This window comes from Neophocaena asiaeorientalis, unplaced genomic scaffold (assembly GCF_003031525.2).
Source record: "Neophocaena asiaeorientalis asiaeorientalis breed wild unplaced genomic scaffold, Neophocaena_asiaeorientalis_V1.1 scaffold528, whole genome shotgun sequence".
In the NCBI taxonomy this organism is placed as follows: domain Eukaryota; kingdom Metazoa; phylum Chordata; class Mammalia; order Artiodactyla; family Phocoenidae; genus Neophocaena; species Neophocaena asiaeorientalis.
Genome location: NW_020173938.1, coordinates 416,541 through 423,576, shown reverse-complemented (window position 1 = coordinate 423,576; position 7,036 = coordinate 416,541). Strand labels below are relative to the sequence as shown.

General features: G+C 47.5%; 1 long non-coding RNA gene across 1 annotated transcript in view; it reads left to right on the top strand.

The window, feature by feature from the left end:
• The window catches only part of LOC112404654 (uncharacterized), a 37,791-nt gene extending 30,755 nt beyond the window's left edge, over nucleotides 1-7,036 (top strand). The window contains exon 3 of the long non-coding RNA XR_003004152.1: nucleotides 6,846-7,036. This is a non-coding gene — a long non-coding RNA (uncharacterized LOC112404654). The remainder of the gene's footprint in view (nucleotides 1-6,845) is intronic.

Here is a 7,036-nt window from a genome sequence, read left to right as displayed (position 1 = left end):
GGGAGTGTGTTAATACAAGAGGGTTTCTGAGCGCGCTCCACGCCCCCAGCGCTGGGGTGCTGGGAGCAGAGCCAGGACTCCACCCGCAGGGCCCACCTCCAGCCCAGCAGTTGCCCCACATTGAGCCCAAGAGGCTGGAAAGGGGCATGTGTGAGCCATGGCCCTACCTGGATGCGGGATGTTTGGACTCTTAACTAATTTAAATGTTCCTTAATCATCCTCAGATCGTCAACCCTGATGAGGGTTGCCATGGCCACAGGGCTCTGGCGAGCGAAGGGCCCTCCGCACTTTCACGTCAATCACTTGGCCCACGTGAAGCTCAGGCAGCTCTGCTCCCAGCTCCAGGTGCCTCCAGCAGTTACCGGCACCTCTTCCTTCTGCGACGCCCAAGGATCCCTGGTGCTCCCTGGTAGGAACCAGTCACGACAGGCCATCATTCAGTGTTTCCTCTGTACCCTCACAGCAGCACCACCAGGAATGGCAGAAGAGGAAACAGAGGCTCACAGAGGACCAGTGACATACACAAGCCTAGTTATGACTGTCCAGGCCTTGTGCCAGCTGAGGATGTGGTGGTACTGGGCAGTTCTATAGTGTCGGGTGCTGGGCTCATGTGCCGTACACCAGCAGCATTGAAATAAGTGCAGGTAATCATCCCGGCTTTTCAGGTGAGTGAGAGGGTCAGAGAGGGTGAGTAACTTGCCTCGGTTCAGGGAGCAAGTGAGAGGCTGAGGGGGGCTTCCTGGGTTGCCGGTGCCCACGCTTGGGGGCTGTGGTTTGCTGTGGTTCCTGTGTCTTCCTGGAGCAGGGATGCTCCCCCTTCCACGCCACCGCCCACCCGCCCTGTGGCGTGGCCCCGAGGGCCATGACACTGCAGCAGGAGGCAGGGAAGGCGGGTGTGCACACACAGGAGCACCCGGGCCTCGCGCACAACCCGGAGCGTGTTTCACGGTTAGATGCCCCTGTTGGGACTGTCCGAAGCCTCAGCCCGGTGGCTCCTGCAGAGTCTCCTTCCAACAGGGGCTGAGTCTTCCAGGCTCCTGCCAATGCACACGACAGTTCGGGACCAGGCCAGATATGTGACGTGTCCCACAGCAGCTGCGGACGTACCGAGGGCATGCGGGGGGCAGCGAGTGCCTGATGCCATCAAGAGTGGCGCCGAAGCTGGGCCCTGGTCTCCATAATGAACGTCATGAATGTCGCCTGCCCTGCAGTTCCCGGCCTCCTAATTAGAGCAAGACGTGGCCATGTGTATCCGCTGCAGCTTTTCCAGATTGTTTTTCACCCGTTAGATGATTACGGCTCACACGTGGTCAGACGTTTCTTCTGGGAAGTTAGGTCTTCAGAGTGTGGAACTGTCACCTCACCCCCTCTTCCACGTTCTAGGCCAAACCCGTGAGACTTAAGGAAGCCCGGGAGCCCTGGGACTCAAGGCGTGTGCTTGTCCTGGACTTGACTGACGTTGATGACATGAATCTCCCCATAGGGACAGGTCTCCCGAAGACCCTCTCCTTGTGAGGAGTTCTGCAGGTTACCCAAGGTCTGTCTCAGTCAGGGGTTGCTGGCTGCTGCCGCAGAAGGACCCCAAGTGTCCAGAGTCTTTAGTACAGAAGTTCGAGCTCATTCACTGAGCAGGTTGGCAGGTGACTCCCTCCATCTGAAGGCTCCTCCCAGGAGTGCGTCCTCTGTGTCCTCCATCCCAGGCCTCATGGTCCGTCCCTGGATCCAGATGCAGAAGGGGAGGTGCATGGGGAAGGCACAGCCACTTCCCCAGTCCTGGACCAGACACTGCTGGCCTCAATGGCCCACGTCCTGTTGGTGGGAACTCAGCGGTTACCGCTGCCTGTAGGGAGGCACCGTGCAGTGTGCTGGGTGCCCGGGAGGGAGGAGGGGACACCGCAGTGAGCAGGCCTGGGGCGCAGGTGTACGTGAAGAGGGCGGGCTCACGGGGTGAGGGACGGGCCTGCTCTCAGCACCTTCCTTGCATGTCCTCCTTCTTCATGACCTTCCGGGTGGGAGTTCGTCCCGGACTTGGTGGTCTTCCCCAGTGTCTGGCCGTCTCCAACCTGGTTGTGCGTCAGAATCACCACAGTTTTCTGGAAACACAGACACTTGGGGTGCAGCCCCCCAGATGCTGATTCACAGGCCCAAGGTGGGACCTGGACACCTGCATCTGTAACAAGTCCTGCAGGTCTGGCTGTCTCAGCCCCAATGCTTGGGAGTTGGTTCTGCCCCAGGTCCAAGGAGAGGCGTCCACCGCCCACAAAGAGGTAGTGCCGCATCTCAGGGGAAGGGCAGGGCATCCACTCCCGGCCCGGCTGCAGCAATAGTGGGTTCCTTCTCCTGGTCCTGCGGGGCCTCCGAGGGCCCCTGGGCAGCATGGGGAGGATGTGCCCGTCTTGGGGAGATATGAGGCTGGAGAAGTATGCAGGTACCGATGATGTCCCTGCGGGGAGATTCGTGTCATCAACATCCCTGCAGGGGAGAGAGCAGACGGCGCCACTGCCCCTCCCGCTGCCCCTGTGGTGACCACCCTCTGCTGTCCAGGTCTCCTGGCACAGAGCCAGTCAGACCCGCAGCTGAGGACCCTGTCCGGCTGCCCAAGTGTCCTCGCTGCACAGATGGCCCCACCCATGACACTGCCCTGGGAATAGGCTCTGCAGAGACAGTCACTCCTTCCTGCTGTGGTGCCAGGAGCACACTTTTTTCTTCTCCAAGATTCAAGGAGGAATCTGTTATCTCAGCGTCACAAAGCCGAGCACCTCCACGGAGGTTTCTCTCTCTAATTTTATTTTATTTATTTATCTATCTATCTTTCTATTTATTTATTAACATCTTTATTGGAGTATAATTGCTTTACAATGGTGTGTTAGTTTCTGCTGTATAACAAAGTGAATCAGCTATACGTGTACATACATCCCCATATCTCTTCCCTCTTGTGTCTCCCTCCCACCCTCCCTATCCCACCCCTCTAGGTGGACACAAAGCACCTAGCTGAATCTCCCTGTGCTATGCAACTGCTTCCCACTAGCTATCTGTTTTACATTTGGTAGTGTGTATGTGTCCATGCCAACCTTTCACTTCATCCCAGCTTACCCTTTCCCCTCCCCGTGTCCTCAGTTCCATTCTCTGTGTCTGCGTTTTAACTCCTGTCCTGCCCCTAGGTTCATCAGAACCGTTTTGTTTTTTTTTTTTTTAGATTCCATATATATGTATTAGCATATGGTATTTGTCTTTCTCCTTCTGACTTACTTCACTCTGTATGACAGACTCTAGGTTAATCCACCTCACTACAAATGACTCCATTTCATTTCTTTTTGTGGCTGAGTAATATTCCATTGTATATATGTGCCATTCCACTGTACATATATTCCATTGTATATATATGTGTGTGTGTATATATCTTCTTTATCCATTCATCTGTTGATGGACACTTAGGTTGCTTCCATGTCCTGGCTATTGTAAATAGAGCTGCAATGAACATTGTGGTACATGACTCTTTTTGAATTATGGTTTTCTCAGGGTATATGCCCAGTAGTGGGATTGCTAGGTTGTATGATCGTTCTATTTTTATTTATGTATTGAGGTGCTCCTATGTTGGGTGCATAAATATTAACAATTGTTATATCTTCTTCTTGGATCGATCACTTGATCATTATGTAGTGTCCTCTTTGTCCCTTGTAATAGTCTTTATTTTAAAGTCTATTTTGTCTGATATGAGAATTGCTATTCCATCTTTCTTTTGATTTCCATTTGCATGGAATATCTTTTTCCATCCCCTTACTTTCAGTCTGTATGTGTCCCTAGGTCTGAAGTTGGTCTCTTGTAGACAGCATATGTATGGGTCTTATTTTTGTATCCATTCAGCCAGTCTATGTCTTTTGGTTGGAGCATTTAATCCATTTACATTTAAGATAGTTATTGATATGTATGTTCCTATTACCATTTTCTTAATTGTTTTGGGTTTGTTATTGTAAGTTTTTTCCTCCTTTTGTGTTTCCTGCCTTGAGAAGTTCCTTTAGCATTTGTTGTAGAGCTGGTTTGGTGGCGCTGAATTCTCTTAGCTTTTGCTTATCTGTGAAAGTTTAAACTTCTCTGTCGAATCTGAATGAGATCCTTGCTGGGTAGAGTAATCTTTTTTTTTTTTGAAATATAATTGTAGTGTTTTCTGATTTCTTTTTCTAGCAGGTAGATACGGTTTTGGGGGGAAGCTCCTATTTAAACATACCTAGATGGACCTAGAGATTGTCATACTGAGTGAGGTAAATCAGAAAGAGAAAGACAAACATCATATGATATTGCCCATATGTAGAAACTAAAAAAAAAATGGTACAAATGAACTTATTTACAAAATAGAAATAGAGTTACAGATGTAGAAAACAGACTTATGGTTACCAGAGGGGAAAGGTGGGGGAGGGATACATTGAGAGATTGGGATTGACACATACACACCACCATGTATAAAACAGGTAACTAATAAGGACCTACTGCACAGCACAGGAACTCTTGGGTAGAGTAATCTTGGTTGTAGGTTTTTCCCTTTCATCACTTTAAATATGTCCTGCCACTCCCTTCTGGCTTGCAGAGTTTCTGCTGAAAGATCAGTTGTTAACCTTATGGGGATTCCCTTGTATGCTAATTGTTGCTTTTCTCTTGCTGTTTTTAATATTTTTTCTTTGTACTTAATTTTTGATAGTTTGATTAATATGTGTCTTGGCATGTTTCTCCTTGGATTTATCCTATATGGAACTCTCTGAGCTTCCTGGAGTTGACTATTTCCTTACCCATATGAGGGGAGTTTTCAACTATAATCTCTTCAAATATTTTCTCAGTCCCTTTTTTTTTTCTCTTCTTCTTCTGGGACCCCTATAATTCGCATGTTGGTGCATTTAATGTTGTCCCAGATGTCTCTGAGATTGTCCTCAATTCTTTTCATTCTTTTTTCTTTATTCTGCTCTGTGGTAGTTATTTCCATTATTTTATCTTCCAGGTCACTTATCTGTTTTTCTGCCTCAGTTATTCTACCATTGATTCCTTCTAGAGAATTTTTAATTTCATTTATTTTGCTGTTCATCATTGTTTATTTGCTGTTTAATTCTTCTAGTTCCTTGTTAAACATTTCTTGTATTTTCTCCATTCTATTTCCAGGATTTTGGATCATCTTTACTATCATTACTCTGAATTCTTTTTCAGGTAGACTGCCTATTTCCTCTTCATTTGTTAGGTCTGGTGGGTTTTTACGTTGCTCCTTCATCTGCTGTGTATTTCTCTGTCTTCTCATTTTGCTTAACTTACTGTGTTTGGGGTCTCCGTTTCTCAGGCTGCAGGTTTGTAGTTCCTGTTGTTTTTGGTGTCTGCTCCCAGTGGGTAAGGTTGGTTCAGTGGCTTCTGTAGGCTTCCTGGTGGAGGGGACTGGTGCCTGTGTTCTGGTGGATAAGGCTGGATCTTGTCTTTCTGGTGGGCAGAACCACGTCCAGTGGTGTGTTTTGGGATGTCTGTGAACTTATTATGATTTTAGGCAGTCTCTCTGCTAGTGGGTGGGTTTGTGCTCCTGTCTTGCTAGTTATTTGGCATAGGGTGTCCAGCACTGTAGCTTGCCGGTCGTTGAATGGAGCTGCGTCTCAGTGTTGAGATGGAGAGCTTTTGCTGTTTGATATTACATGGGGTTGGGAGGTCTCTTGTGGACCAATGTCCTGAACTCGGCTCTCCCACCTCAGAGTGCTCAGGCCTGGTGAGAGCACCAAGACCCTGTCAGCCACACGGCTCAGAAGAAAAGGGAGAAAAAGAAAGAGAGAGAGAGAGAGAGAGAGAGAAAGAAAGAAAGAAATTAAGAAAGAAAGAAAATAAATAAAATAAATTTATTAAAATAGAAAAAAATTATTAAAAATAAAAAAGTAATTAAAAAAAAAGAAAGAGAGAAAGAAGGAAGAGAGCAACCAAACCAAAAAAACAAATCCACCAATGATAACAAGTGCAAAAAACTATACTAAAAAAAAAAACAGAACAAAAGAAAAAATGGGCAGTCAGAACCATAGGACAAATGGCAAAAGCAAAGCTATACAGACAAAGCCACACAAAGAAGCATACACATACACACTCACAAAAAGAGAAAAAAGAAAACAATGTATATATAAAAAAAATTAAAAAAGGAAGAGAGCAACCAAATCAATAAACAAATCTATCAATGCTAATAAGCTCTAAATACCAAACTAAGGTAAACATAAAACCAGAAACAAATTAGATGCAGAAAGCAAACCCCAAGTCTACAGTTGCTCCCAAAGTCCACCGCCTCAATTTTGGGATGATTCGTTGTCTATTCAGGTATTCCACAGATGCAGGTACATCAAGTTGATTGTGGAGGTTTACTCCGCTGCTCCTGAGGCTGCTGGGAGAGATTTCCCTTTCTCTTTGTTCACACAGCTCCTCGGGTTCAGCTTTGGATCTGTCCCTGCCTCTGCGTGTAGGTTGCCTGAGTGCGTCTTTTGGGAAGTCTGAGGTCTTCTGCCAGCATTCAGTCGGTGTTCTGTAGGGGTTGTTTCACATGTAGATGTAGTTTTGTTGTATTTGTGGGGAGGAAGGTGATCTCCATGTCTTACTCCTCTGCCATCTTGAAGGCGCCCCTCTCTCTCTAATTTTAAGTGCACTCTTTTCCAAGCGGAGCGGGTGTCTGCAGTTCTGGGCTCTTGGAGGATGCTGGTAGGTCCGACCTCAAGGTGGGAGGATGGCCAGGGCCTCCGTCACAGAATACTTTGAACGTTTCTTTTTAGGTGGGCAGGTAGATTCTCAGATGCAGAGAAAATCCACACTCTTGGTTTGGAACCTGTCCTGCGTTGCATTTTCCTTTGTAGGAAGAAGAAGCGCCCTGTCTGCTGAGAGGAGTTCCGTTCGGCCTCTGGACCTCAGTTTCCCTGTTTGTGAATCAGAGAACTAATTCCCACCCTCCCGCGTCACAGGGCCTTCCTCAAGAGGATCAGATTTAATCAGATTCAACAATCTATGTACAACACTTACTGCTTCCCAAATGACTGATGCTGAGGGA